The sequence below is a fragment of the Delphinus delphis genome, chromosome 3 (genome assembly GCF_949987515.2).
Source record: "Delphinus delphis chromosome 3, mDelDel1.2, whole genome shotgun sequence".
Classification (NCBI taxonomy): domain Eukaryota; kingdom Metazoa; phylum Chordata; class Mammalia; order Artiodactyla; family Delphinidae; genus Delphinus; species Delphinus delphis.
Window position 1 is genome coordinate 52,117,927 of NC_082685.1, and position 14,757 is coordinate 52,132,683.

The following is a 14,757-nucleotide window of genomic DNA, read 5'->3' on the forward strand; positions in this document are numbered from 1 at the left end:
ATTAGTAAGTGTACTTAATTTAAATGTTTTGATCCTGTTATACTTTTCATTAAGTTTAAAAAAAGTTAAATTAGATACAAAATTGTAAAAAAAAAAAAAAAGATTAGTGAGCTTGAAGGTGTAGCAATAGAAATTATTCAAAATAAAATAGAGAAAAGTACTGGGAAAAAAATGAAAGCATCAGTGAGCAGTGAGACAACTTGATGTGGCTTCATCTATAAACATTTAGAATTACTCTCCCCAGAGGAGAAGAAAGGGGGAAATATACATATATTTAAAAAAATTGGCTGAAAATCTTGTAAAGTTCATGACAACTATACACCCACAGATTCAAAAAGCTCAACAAACCCCAAGCATGAGAAACATGAAAGAACCTGTCTTTGTTCCCCTGTATATACCATGTCTATTTGCATTGGCTGATTTGAAGATTTTCTTTCTTCACTAGTTTCAAGCAATTTGATTAAAATGTACCTTGGTTTAGGTTCTTTTGTATTTCTTGTTTGTTATAAGTATTTCACATAATGAGTTTTTATTGTGATTGTTATAGGTAAAATTTTGTCCCCCCAGAATAGACACTTTGAAGTCCTAACCCTCAGTAATTCAGAATGTGACCTTATTTGGAAATAAGACCTTTACAGAGGTAATAATTAAAATGAGGTGGGCCCTAATCCAATATGACTGATATCTTTGTAAAGAGGAGAAATCTGGACACAGAGACAAGTATGCACAGAGGGAAGACAATGTGAAGACATACAGGGAGAACACCATGGGATACAGAGGATTGGAGTGGCGCATCTATAAGCCAAGGATTGTCAAAGACGGCCAGAAAACCATCAAAAGGTAGGAAGGGCAAGGAAGGATTCTCCTACGTGTTTCAGGGGACGCATGGCCTTGCTGACACCTCTTCATTCTTAATAGCCTCCAGGCATTTAGAGTATGAGAGATCCTGTAAGTGCTCTGAAACAAGCGAGACCAAAGATGGTTCTTCAGGCAGCCCCCAGGAAAGTTGGACCATTGGATGTTCTCTCCAATTCTTGCTGTTGTTGTTTTTTGCAGTACGCGGGCCTCTCACTGTTGTGGCCTCTCCTGTTGCGGAGCACAGGCTCCGGACGTGCAGGCTCAGCGGCCATGGCTCACGGGCCTAGCCGCTCCGCAGCATGTGGGATCCTCCCGGACCGGGGCATGAACCCGTGTCCCCTGCATCGGCAGGCAGACTCTCAACCACTGCGCCACCAGGGGAGCCCTCTCTCCAATTCTTTACCTCTCCAGGGAGAAGCTGGGAACTGAGGCCTTTCACCTATTTTCTCTGTGCTAAACCAGGAGAAGGGCTGCAGTGATGAGCTACATACTAGATCAAACCACTGTCTTTGTTCTTACTAGTCCTCAGGTGGCTAGAATATGCTGGGTTCTGTTAGCACACTGAGACAAACAAGACAAAAGCCAGTCCTTGAGCAGCTCTTCTAAAAGTTGGTGCATTTGCCATGTGGTCCAACTCTCTTTCCCTCCCCAGGGAGAAGCTGAGAGCTGGAGTTTTTCATGCCTTCACTTTGTGTTAAGCCAGGAAGAGGGGTTATGCAGAGTGCCAGCCCAAACCACCATCTTGGTTTCCTTCTGGTGTCTAGAGGACCTCAGGTCCCAGAAGTGTTACATGACCAGCGAAACAGAAGCTAGTCCTTTGGGGAGCTCCTGGAAAAGTTGAAGCAATGGACTGCAGTCTAACTCTTTCCTTCTCCAGTGAGAAGCTAGGAGCAGCAGTGTTTCCTTCTGATCATACGGCACTATACCAGAGGTAGGGATTCTGGCAAGAAGGTGTCTTGAATTTCCCTACTGGTTTCAATGTGTCTGGTTTCACACTTGCCCAAAGTGTAGGAGCCTCTCAACTAGCTTCTGGATGTCTCACCAAGGGAATTTTTCTCTGAATTGTTGTTGAATCAGTATGTTTATGGGTGAAGGGGAATCCAAAGCTTCTTACTTATTCTGCCATCTAGCTGACATCATCCTGCAAGAGCCAACTAGCTCTTAAGCAGGTCTAATTCACCACATAGAGTTTCTAAAAATACTTAAGGAAACTATGCAATGTTCTAAATATCCCGAGGAAGTATTCACAGGAGTATTGGAGTATAGATGATTATTGCCAGTTTGATTCCATTTATTCTCCCTAAGGAGGAGGCAGTGATGTGCTGATGTGTGTGCATTCTTCCCAAGTTCACCTTCAGTGACATCACATTGATAGTTTGAAATCAGTCATGATGCAGGCATTACACCATGGAAATTGGCAAATGCTATAGATCAGCATTTGTGGAAGTCTGGAGAAAATTAGGTTGAAAACCTGTAACATGTGGGTACTGTTGGGAAAGGGATTAGTAAGGCAGGCTCATTGATTAAATTCTAGTTATGTAGCATTTTATTGTACTGTAGTTGGCAAACACGCTTTACAAAAATGACTTCATTCTCCCTAAGGAGGAGGCAGTGATGTGCTGATGTGTGTGCATTCTTCCCAACTTCACTTTCAGTGACATCATATTGATAGCTTGAAATCAGTCATGATGCGGGCATGACACCATGGAAACTGGCAAATGCTATAGATCAGGGATTTTTTTCTTTTGGAAAATCAGCTGTTAAAGATTTACCAGTACAACATCTGGAGGATTATGAGTCCAAAACACTATGCACTGTGGATGTTGAGCTAGAATTTGGTTTGGGTCCCAGGGAGACAGACTGAGATGAAGATTTTTATGTGGAAGTTCTATTAACCATGTCTTTAATTTTTTGTATTTTGATGCTTTGACATCTGGAGCCTTGCCAACACCGGAGGGGCCACCCAATTCTTAAAGATAGTAAACAATTTGCTCACCAGTATGCTTTTAAATGCAAACCTAACGATCCAGAACCCATAACCCCAGCCACGTGTCTTAACCACCCCAGCCAGGGTCAGGCACCAGACAACTAAGGTCAGCCTCTAGGCCCCAGAGCCCAGAGGAATTATCACAAGATAGCCAATACTAACCCTGTAGGTAACGAACTATCTTTCCAATGGCAATCAATTCCTGATTGTTGGCCTTACCATACATAAATCATAATAAAACCTATCTTAAAACAGCAGTTCTTTGGGAGTTCCTTGGTGGCCTAGTGGTTAGGTTTCCAGGCTTTCACTGCCGTGGCCCTGGGTTCAATCCCTGGTTGGGGAACTGAGATTCCGCAAGTCGCACCGTGTGGCAAAACACACACACACACAAACAACAACAAAACAGCAGTTCTTTGAGGAATGCTCTCAAGATAAACACATTTGAAGAAGAGATGGAAATAGAGTTGGGAAGAGAGAAGATTTACCTATGATTTAGTCTCAAGAAAGGCCTCAATCAACCCCACAGAAATGGGAAGAAGTGTGATGACCCTTCCATGTGATTCCCTTTGAGTCAAGGGGCCCAGCTTTCATAACCCTGTATTGATCAGGGTAGGGTGTATCCAGACCCTAGATAGAGGGCTTATCCTTGGGCTTTGAAGAAACTCTTTGGCTGAGAGCATTACCTAGAGAGGGGTTCTGCTAAGTGCTGTTAGGCACCACTATTCTCAGCAGCTGCGGGAAGCTCTTTAGTTCTGAGAGAGGGCTGGGGACATGAACCCCTGCACGTACTACAAAACAGGAAGATAAACTCAACTACCAAACGCTGTCTACCTTAGATGATTCATGAGCTTTCTGATGGAGTCAACATCATTGAGGAGAATAAATGCTGTAGTTGAAAAGGTACTAAAAATTCATGTTAAGAGTCAGGTATGTCCTTTCAACCTTGGCAGAAAAATAAATGTAAAATAAATTAGCCATTTACAACTTTGCAAAACCTAACATGCTGTGAAGATTTATCAGCTGGACCATGAAAAAAAAATGACTCTATTCAACAAAGCAATTAAAAAATGAAAACTGCTGCAACTGAAGTCCAAATAAAATAAGCTTCAAGAGTAGAAGAAATGTGGAAATAAAAATTTGTTGGATCTCTCTCTCTCTCTCCCCCTCTCCCCTTTATTTGGTTTTAGAATTTCATACAATTTTATAAAGCTGGTGGCTGCCAGAACAGGATAGGGCAATTGGCAAGGGCTGAGAAATCTCCTCACCCCCAAGAACAGTGAACACAAGGGCATGTAGCCAGTGTGGACTCTGAGTGGCAGCCGGGTGATTCTAAGGAAATTTTCTATTTGTTCCTAGTTGTCTTCTTTCTAGTAACTAGAGAATAAAGATTGTACAATCCACACTTACCATTCTTTCATTATTCTAATAACCCATGATAAAAATATTTTAAAATGTTAAAAAGATATCATAGTTGAGCCCCAAAGTTCTATGGATTACTCTGTCAAATGAATGGGAAACAAGCAAATGAGAATGGGCTTTATTCAAAGAAAGTCAGCAAATTTATATAGAAAAGGCAAACACCCAGAGATTTCATAAGAGTTCAAAGAAAGTACTGCAGAGAAGGAGACGAAGCCAGTCAAGGGGGCAGCAAGAAGTGAAGACACTTCACCATGAAGAGGTGAGTATGATGTGGAGTTTTCTCTAGAGACACAGCTTCTTTAAAACATGTTGTTTTCGTACAGTGGCTTAGTTGCTTCTTACTGCTTTCCTTCCACACTATTTCAAATATCTGTATACCTACAGGGTCCCTTACTTGGTTCTGGACAATCCAGCATATATTTATTGTTCTAGTCTTATCCTTGAAGCAGGTGAGGATACAAGATTCACTATTCAAGACAGCTAACATATTTTGAGCATTTCCTATAAACCAGACTTTACATAAATCTCTTTAAACACTCACCACAGTCCTTTGATGAGGAGCTTACTATTATTTCCATTTATGGATGAAAAAGGTGAAGTTCAGGAACATTAAGTAATGTGCCCAAGGGTATGAGTCTGTAAGCTGGTAAAAAAAGATCAGAAGCATAGACAATTTGACTGCAGAGTTTGAACTTTAAATCATTTTGCTGTCTATTGTCTAGCCTACAAGGAGAGATTCATTATTACTAATAGAATCCAGGAAGAAGGAGAAATTGATTTTGTCCTTGAAGAATTAGTTGGAATTAGGGAGTTAAAAATGGTAGTTTTATGGAGGGAGAAATGTTTGTACAAAGATACAGATTCAGAATATTGTAGGACATCTTTGGAGAACACAAGATGATACTGTATCAGGAATTAGTAGAAGATAGGTTAGAGCAAATTATTCAAGCTTAAGATAGTCACCTTTCCCTTTGTTTAGTTACTGGATTTTCTAACCGGAGAAAAGCACTTGGCTTGTAGCCCTTAAGCATGTCCCTAAGAGAAGAGTTGTTTCAGAGGAGATAAGAAATAAGGTAAATTATTCCCTGAGAAATTACTAATCCATAAGGTTATCTCTCCTCACCTGAATCTCCCAAATTATTCTCAGGCATGCTGGTGCCACTCTGCAGAGTCAGGAAGCAGTTTCTCTATCACCCTAGCCAATCTCTGACTTAATTACCCACCCAAAGCATACAATGGATAAAAACAGCTGGGGGTCATTTTGAGTGGGGGTAACTAGCTAGCCTGAGTCATACAAAGGGACTTTTGGAGTCTTGACCAGGGTCAGGAAGTAGATCAGGATATCATTCTGCTAGTGGAGACCTAACTTTTTTTTCTTTTGGCCATGCCCCACAGCTTGTGTGATCCTAGTTCCCCATAAGGGATTGAACCCGGCCCCAGCAGTGAAAGCAGTCAGTCCTAACCACTGGACTGCCAGGGAAATCCCAAGATCTGACTTATGATTTCCTTTCTGAGCTGACTTCTGGAGGATCACATATCCATAGAACAGACCATGCAACAGGGCGAGAGAAAAGGGAACATTTGAGGGAGCTCAAAATTCAGACTAGAAAGTAGCAGAATGAATTTTACTCCATACAGAGCCTTTGCTATACTTTATATCCTCAGAAAAAATACAAAATAATCAAGTCTAATGCCCTCTGTCTCTCTAACAGTTAAAATGGTTAAAATTGTTCTCAGCAAACCACAAAGAGCAACTTAGATGAGAAGTGAAAAAGACATTTTTTTGGTGCTTCTCCATCATTTATCTCCCCAACAGCACCAGTTCTTGTTTTATTTTAACATCTTTATTGGAGTATAATTCCTTTACAATGATGTGTTAGTTTCTGCTTTATAACAAAGTGAATCAGCTATACACATACATATATCCCAATATCTCCTCCCTCTTGTGTCTCCCTACCACCCTCCCTATCCCACCCCTCTAGGTGGTCACAAAGCACCAAGCTGATCTCCCTGTGCTATGCGGCTGCTTCCCACTAGCTATCTATTTTACGTTTGGTAGTGTATATATGTCCATGCCACTCTCTCACTTCGTCCCAGCTTACCCTCACCCCTCCCCGTGTCCTCAAGTCCATTATCTGTCTGTGTCTTTATTCCTGCCCTGCCCCTAGGTTCTTCAGAACCATTTTTGCTTTCTGCTTTTTGTTTTTAATTCCATAAATGTATGTTAGCATACGGTATTCGTTTTTCTTTTTCTGACTAACTTCAGTCTGTATGACAGTCTCATCCATCTCACTACAAATAACTCAATTTCGTTTCTTTTTATGGCCGAGTAATATTCCATTGTATATATGTGCCATATCTTCTTTATCCATTCATCTGTCGATGGACACTTAGGTTGCTTCCGTGTCCTGGCTATTGTAAATAGTGCTGCAATGAACATTGTGGTACATGACTCTTTTTGAATTATGGTTTTCTCAGGGTGTATGAGTAGTGGGAGTGCTGGGTCGAATGGTAGTTCTATTTTTAGTTTTTTAAGGAACCTCCATACTGTTGCCCATAGGGGCTGTATCAATTTACATTCCCACCAACAGTGCAAGACTGTTTTTCTTTTCTCCACACCCCCTCCAGCATTTATGCTTTGTAGATTTTTTGATGATGGCCATTCTGACTGGTGTGATGTGATACCACATTGTAGTTTTGATTTGCATTTCTCTAATGATCAGTGATGTTGAGCATCCTTTCATGTCTTTGTTGTCAATCAGTATATCTTTCTGGACAAGTGTCTATTTAGATCTTCTGCCCATTTTTGGGTTGGGTTGTTTGTTTTTTTATATTGAGCTGCTTGTAAGTTCTGGAGAGTAATCCGTTGTCAGTTGCTTCATTTGCAAATATTTTCTCCTATTCTGTGGGTTGTGTTTTCATCTTGTATACGGTTTCCTTTGCTGTGCAAGGCTTTTAAGTTTCATTAGGTCCCATTTGTTTATTTTTCTCTTTATTTCCATTTCTCTAGGAGGTGGGTAAAAAAGGATCTTGCTGTGATTTATGTCATAGAGTGTTCCGCCTATGTTTTCCTCTAAGAGTTTTATAGTGTCTGGCCTTCACATTTATGTCTTTAATCCATTTTGAGTTTATTTTTGTGTATGGTGTTAGGGAGTGTTCCAATTTCATTCTTTTACATGTAACTGTCCAGTTTTCCCAGCACCACTTATTGAAGAGGCTGTCTTTTCTCAATTGTATATTCTTGCTTCCTTTATTAAAAATAAGGTTACCATAGGTGCGTGGGTTTATCTCTGGGCTTTCTATACTGTTCCATTGATCTATATTTCTGTTTTCGTGCCGGTACCATAATGTCTTGATTACTATAGCTTTGTAGTATACTCTTAAGTCCAGGAGTCTGATTCCTCCAGCTCCATTTTTCTATCTCAAGAGTGTTTTGGCTATTCGGAGTCTTTTGCGTTTCCATACAAATTGTGGAATTTTTTGTTCTAGTTCTGTGAAAAATGCCAGTGGTTGTTTGATAGGGATTGCATTGAATCTGTAGAGTGCTTTGGGTTGTATAGTAATTATGAAAATGATGATTCTTCCAATCCAAGAACATGTTATATCTCTCCATCTGTTTGTATCATCTTTAATTTCTTTTATCAGTATCGTATAGTTTTCTGCATGCAGGTCTTTTTTCTCCTTAGGTAGGTTTATTCCTAGGTATTTTATTCTATTTGTTGCAATGGAAAATGGAAGAGTTTCCTTAATTTCTCTTTCAGATTTTCCATCATTAGTGTATAGGAATGCAAGAGATTTCTGTGCATTAGTTTTGTATTGTACTACTTTACCAATTTTATTGATTAGCTCTAGTAGTTTTCTGGTAGCATCTTTAGGATTCTCTATGTATAGTATCATGCCATCTGCAAACAGTGACAGCTTTACTTCTTCTTTTACGATTTGGATTCCTTTCATTTCTTTTATTCTCTGATTGCTGTGGCTAAAACTTTCAAAACTATGTTGAATAATAGTGGTGAGAGTGGACAACCTTGTCTGGTTCCTGATCCTAGAGGAAATGTTTTCTGTTTTTCACCATTGAGAATGATGTTGGCTCTGGGTTTGTCCTATATGGCCTTTATTATGTTGAGGTAAGTTCCCTCTATGCCTACTTTCTGCAGGGCTTTTATCATAAATGGTGTTGAATTTTGTCAAAAGCTTTTTCTACATCTATTGAGATAATCATATGGTTTCTCTCCTTTAATTTGTTAATATGGTTTACCACATTGATTGATTTGCATATATTGAAGAAGTCCTGCCTTCTGGGATAAACCTCACTTGATCATGGTGTACGATCCTCTTAATGTGCCGTTGGATCCTGTTTGCTAGTATTTTGTTGAGGATTTTTGCATCTATGTTCATCAGTGATATTGGCCTGATATTGGCCTGTGACATCTTTGTCTGGTTTTGGTATCAGGGTGATGGTGGCCTCGTAGAATGAGTTTGGGAGTGTTCCCCCCTCTGCTATATTTTGGAAGAGTTTGAGAAGGATAGGTTAGCTCTTCTCTAAATGCTTGATAGAATTCAACTGTGAAGCCATCTGGTCCTGGGTTTTTGTTTGTTGGAAGATTTTTAATCACAGTCTCAAATTCAGTGCTTGTGATTGGTCTATTTATATTTTCTGTTTCTTCCCAGTTCAGTCTCAGAATGTTGTGTTTTTCTAAGAATTTGTCCATTTCTTCCAGGTTGTCTGTTTTATTGGCGTATAGTTGCTTGTAGTAATCTCTCATGATCCTTTGTATTTCTGCACTGTCAGTTGCTACTTCTCCTTTTTCATTCTAATTCTATTGATTGGAATCATCTCCCTTTTTTTCTTGATGAGTGTGGCTAATGGTTTATCAATTTTGTTTATGTTCTCAAAGAACCAGCTTTAGTTTTATTTTTCTTTGCTGTCATTTCCTTCATTTCTTTTTCATTTATTTCTAATCTGATCTTTATAAGGTCTTTCCTTCTGCTGATTTGGGTTTTTTTTGTTCTTCTTTCTCTAATTGCTTTGAGTGTTAGGTTAGGTTGTTTCTTTGAGATGTTTTTTGTTTCTTGAGGTAGGATTGTATTGCTATGAAGTTCCCTCTTAAAACTGCTTTTGTTGCATCCCACAGGTTTTGGGTTGTCATGTTTTCATTGTCATTTGTTTCTACGAATTTTTTGATTTCCTCTTTGATTTCTTCAGTGATCTCTTTTTTTATTCAGTAATGTACTGTTTAGCCTCCCATGTGTTTGTATTTTTTACAGATTTTTTCCTGTAACTGATAACTAATCTCATAGTGTTGTGGTCGGAAAAGGTACTTGATACGATTTCAATTTTCTTAAATTTACCAAGGCTTGATTTGTGACCCAAGATATGATCTATCCTGGAGAACGTTCCATGAGTGCTGGAGAAGAAAGTGTATTCTATTGTTTTTGGATGGAGTGTCCGATAAATATCAATTAAGTCCATCTTGTTTAGTGTATCATTTAAAGCTTGTGTTTCCTTATTTATTTCCATTTTGGATGATCTGTCCATTGGTGAAAGTGGGGTGTTAATGTCCCCTCTATGATTGTGTTACTGTCAATTTCCCCTTTTATGGCTGTTAGCATTTGCCTTATGTACTGAGGTGCTCCTATGTTGGGTGCATAAATATTTACAATTGTTATATCTTCTTCTTGGATCAATCCCTTGATCATTATGTAGTGTCCTTTTTTGTCTCTTGTAATAGTCTTTATTTTAAAGTCTATTTTCTCTGATATGAGAATTGCTACTCCAGCTTTCTCTTGATTTCCGTTTGCAAGGAATATCTTTTTCCATCCCCTCACTTTCAGTCTGTATGTGTCCCTAGGTCTGAAGTGGGTATCTTGTAGACAGCATATATATGGGTCTTGTTTTTGTATCCATTCAGGCAGTCTATGTCTTTCGGTTGGAGCATTTAATCCATTTACATTAAAGGTAGTTATCGATATGTATGTTCCTATTACCATTTTCTTAATTGTTTTCTGTTTGTTTTTGTAGGTCTTTTCCTTCTCTTGTGTTTCCTGCCTAGAGAAGTTCCTTTGGCATTTGTTGTAAAGCTTGTTTGGTGGTGTGGAATTCTCTTAGCTTTTGCTTGCCTGTAAAGCTTTTAATTTCTCTGTCAAATCTGAATGAGGGCCTTGCTGGGTAGAATAATCTTGTTTGTAGGCTTTTCGCTTTCACCACTTTAAATATGTCCTGCCACTCCCTTCTGGCTTGCAGAGTTTCTACTGAAAGTTCAGTTGTTAACCTTATGGGGATTCCCTTGTATGTTATTTTTTGTCTTTCCCTTGCTGCATTTAATATTTTTTCTTTGTATTTAATTTTTGAGAGTTTAATATGTGTCTTGGTGTGTTTCTCCTTGTATTTATCCTGTATGGGACTCTGAGCTTCCTGGACTTGATTGACTATTTCCTTTCCCATATTAGGGAAGTTTTCAACTATACCCTCTTCAAATATTTTCTCAGTGCGTTTCTTTTTCTCTTCCTCTTCTGGGACCCCTATAATTCAAATGTTGGTGCGTTTCATGTCGTCCCAGAGGTCTCTAAGACTGTCCTCAATTCTTTTTTCTTTATTCTGCTCTGTGGTAATTATATCCACTATTTTATCTTCCAGGTCACTTATCTGTTTTTCTGCCTCAGTTATTCTGCTATTGATTCCTTCTAGAGAATTTTTAATTTCATTTATTTTGTGGTTCATCATTGTTTGTTTGCTCTTTATTTCTTCTAGGTCCTTGTTAAACGTTTCTCATATTTTCTCCATTCTATTTCCACGATTTTGGATTACCTTTATTAACATTACTCTGAATTCTTTTTCAGGTAGACTGCCTATTTCCTCTTCATTTGTTTGGTTTGGTGGGTTTTTACCTTGCTCCTTCATCTGCTGCGTGTTTCTCTGTCTTCTCATTTTTCTTAACTTACTGTGTTTGGGGGTATCCTTTTCGCACACTGCAGGTTCGTAGCTCTGGTTGTTTTGGTGTCTGCCCCCAGTGGCTAAGTTTGGTTCAGTGGGTTGTGTAGGCTTCCTGGTGGAGGGGATTAGTTCCTGTGTTCTGGTAGATGAGGCTGGATCTTGTCTTTCTGGTGGGCCCGACCACGTCTCGTGTTGTGTTTTGGGGTGTCTGTGACCTTAGTTTGATTTTAGGCAGCCTCTCTGCTAATGAGTGGGGTTGTGTTCCTATCTTGCTCATTGTTTGGCATAGGGTGTCCAGCACTGTGGCTTGCTGGTTGTTGTGAAGCTTGTTCTTGGCATTGAGATGGTGATATCTGGGAGAGCTTTCGCTGTTTGATATTACATGGAGCCGAGAGGTCTCTGGTGGACCAATGTCCTGAACTCAGCTCTCCCACCTCAGAGGCACAGGCCTGACACCCAGTCAGAGCACCAAAACCCTGTCACCCACATGGCTTTACAGGTCAATGTGTTTTCATTTTTTCCTCATGTAAATCCTCCTCTAAGCAAGATGAACGTCTGCCAGCAGACAGTTTTTGGACTCTAAATGCAGCTCATCCCTGGTTCTCCAGCTTCCCAGCCGGCCTTGCTGAATTTGGATTTACCAAGACTCTGCAATTCCACTGCCAATTTTTTTTTTTTTTTAGTAAATCTCTCTCCTCTCCCGTCCTCCCCTCACCTCTGGTCTTCTCTCTCTACTTTTCTCCTGCTTCCACCTCCCCTTGTCCTTCTCACACCAGTTTTATAGTTGTTTACTCTTTTCCTGTTTTCAGCCATGGGGCTTGAATGAAACTGACATCATTCTTAAGGCAATCGTTCTATGGCAATCCACTGGTCACACTAATTGTTTAATGGATTAGTATGGAACACCCTCAAAACAATTACCAAAGAAACACTAATTTCTAGAAGAAAACATAGGAAAAAACCTTTTTGACTTTGGTCTTTGAGATGACTTTTTGGATATGACACCAAAAGCAACAAAAGCAAAAATAAAGTGGGACTACATTGAACTAAAAAGCTTCCAGCAGCAAAAGAACTAATCAATAAAATGAAAAGGCAATCTACAGAATGAGTGAAAATATTTGCAAATCATATCTCTGATAAGGTTTCAATATCCAAAATATACAAGGAACTTATACAACTCAATATTGAAAAACCAACTAATCTAATTAAAAAATGGGCAAAGAATCTGAATAGACATTTTCCCAAAGTATACAACTGGCCAACAGGCACATGAGAAGGTGCTCAACATCACTAATCATCAGGGAAATGCAAGTCAAAACTACAATGAGATACACATCACACATAGCAGAATGATTATTATCAAAAAATAAGATCTAATAAATGTTGGTGAGGATGTGGAGAAAAGAAAATCCTTGTGCACTGTTGGTGGGGGTGTAAATTGGTACAACCATTATGGAAATAGGATGGAGTTTCCTCAAAAATTATAAACAGAACTACCATATGATCCAACAATTCCAATTCTAAGTATATATCCAAAGGAAATGAAATCACTATCTCAAAGAGATAGCTTACCCTCATGTTCACTGAAGTATCATTTACAATAGCAAGATATGGAAACAACCTAAGTGTCCATCAACACATGAATGGGTATGTGATACACACACATACATACACAAACAGAAATATTCAGCCATAAACATGAAGAAATTCCTGCTATTTGTGACAATATGAATAAACATGGAAGACATTATAATCTCACTTATATGTGGCATCAAAGAAACTGAACTTATAGAAACAGAGAGTAGATTGGTGGCTGCTAGAGATGGGAGGTGAGGATGGGGTAGAGAAGGAAAATGGGTAAATGTGGTCAAAGCATACAAATTATTAGTTATAAGATGAATAAATTCTTATAAGGTACAGCATGGTGACTACAGTTACTTGACTACTTGAAAGTTCCCAGGAGAGTAGATCTTAAAATTTCTCAACACACACACACAAAAGGTAATTATGTGAGATGACAGATGTGTTAACAAACCTTATTATGGTAAATATATCTTATATCTCTATATATCACATTGCACATCTTAAACTTATACAGTGTTATACTTCAGATATATCTCAATAAAGCTGAAGAAGAATAATAAAGAAGAAACACTGAGAATTCTGGGAAAGGAAAATTTCTTCTCTGTCACTTAGGGGTTACAAAAGACAAGCTTCTCTATATTCCTCAGGGTTTAGTGGAAGAATAATGGAAGGTTTGACACTGCTACTGTTCTTTTCCTACCACATTGATAAAGCCATGTTAGAGAGAACATAGTTGAGATATGGTAGTAAAGTCTGAGTTTGGAATCAAGCAATACCTAAAACCAGCTTGTAAGTTTTTCAATTAGGTGTGCAAATAAAGACTTTTTAAAAGGCTCATTGGGTACATTTTTCTGTCTTTTGCCATGGTAAGTGACCATGGTAGGCCCCAGCCTGGTCTGCCATATTCAGCCCTTCCCAGGCCTTGTGAGAAACTTACGGCATCTGTTTACAGTCTGTTACAACGTAATTGAATCAATGTCAAAAATATGCTTGTGGCTCCGAACAAAACTTTACCAAGAACCCAACTGTTACATCTAATTAATATCGTGCAAAAGGTGAGTTACAAAATAAGGTAATCATGCCTGAATTTCAGGGATGTGTGACCATGAGTTTAAGAGGCTTGGTAAGTCCCTCTTAGAGCCTCCTTTGACCTGGCAACACTTCACCCTAGACTGGAAGAATATCAAGAGCATCTTCCATGAGGAACTGGGAAGCTCCAAAAACCTTTCCTACTCGTTGCCCTGATGTTCTATGCCACGCTCTGGTGAGAATGCGTCGTCTTAAGTTATCACAATAAACCATAAGTTCTATTTGATTTGTGTATCAGAGGGATCATTTGGAACCAGGGTCTAAAGCACTCAACTGTGAGATGCACTCAAGTGCTTCAGGATACGTAGGTCCAAGAGGAAGGCACATAGATTAAAAATACTTTTACTGATTGTTTAACTGTGTTGCCTAAATGTCAACTCAGGTCACAAAGACAGAACTGCCATACCAGGTAAATTCTCATGGGGAATCAGCTCAACTGTCCTTTTTAAAAATCGGAGCTCCTTTGGCATCCATGGATGTGGTCTGTGTTTTCCCTGGCCTGCTATCTGCACCAGGGAGTATGAGTCCTCTCCTTTGTTCACACGTCACAGAAAAGGGGGATTTGAGGAGATGTGTTCATATTGATTCCTTCCAAGGCAACCCCCTTTCTGACCTGTAGTTCATCACTTGTACTCGTGAACCACCCTAATGTCTTCTCACCTTTCCTTTTAACTTCTTGCTCTTATGTAGCCTCTGCTTTTGCTTAGTTCTAGAGCTCAAAAGGATTTCCCTCTCCTTAGGCTCTTCGTAATACCTGGACTATTCTCTACATTCCATACCTTGTTAAATCTTCCTTATTTCTTTTTGTCTGCATTAAAATGACATATCCTCAGCTAGATCAGCTATCCCCACAATAATCAATCATTGCACCCTATACTTTCTATTC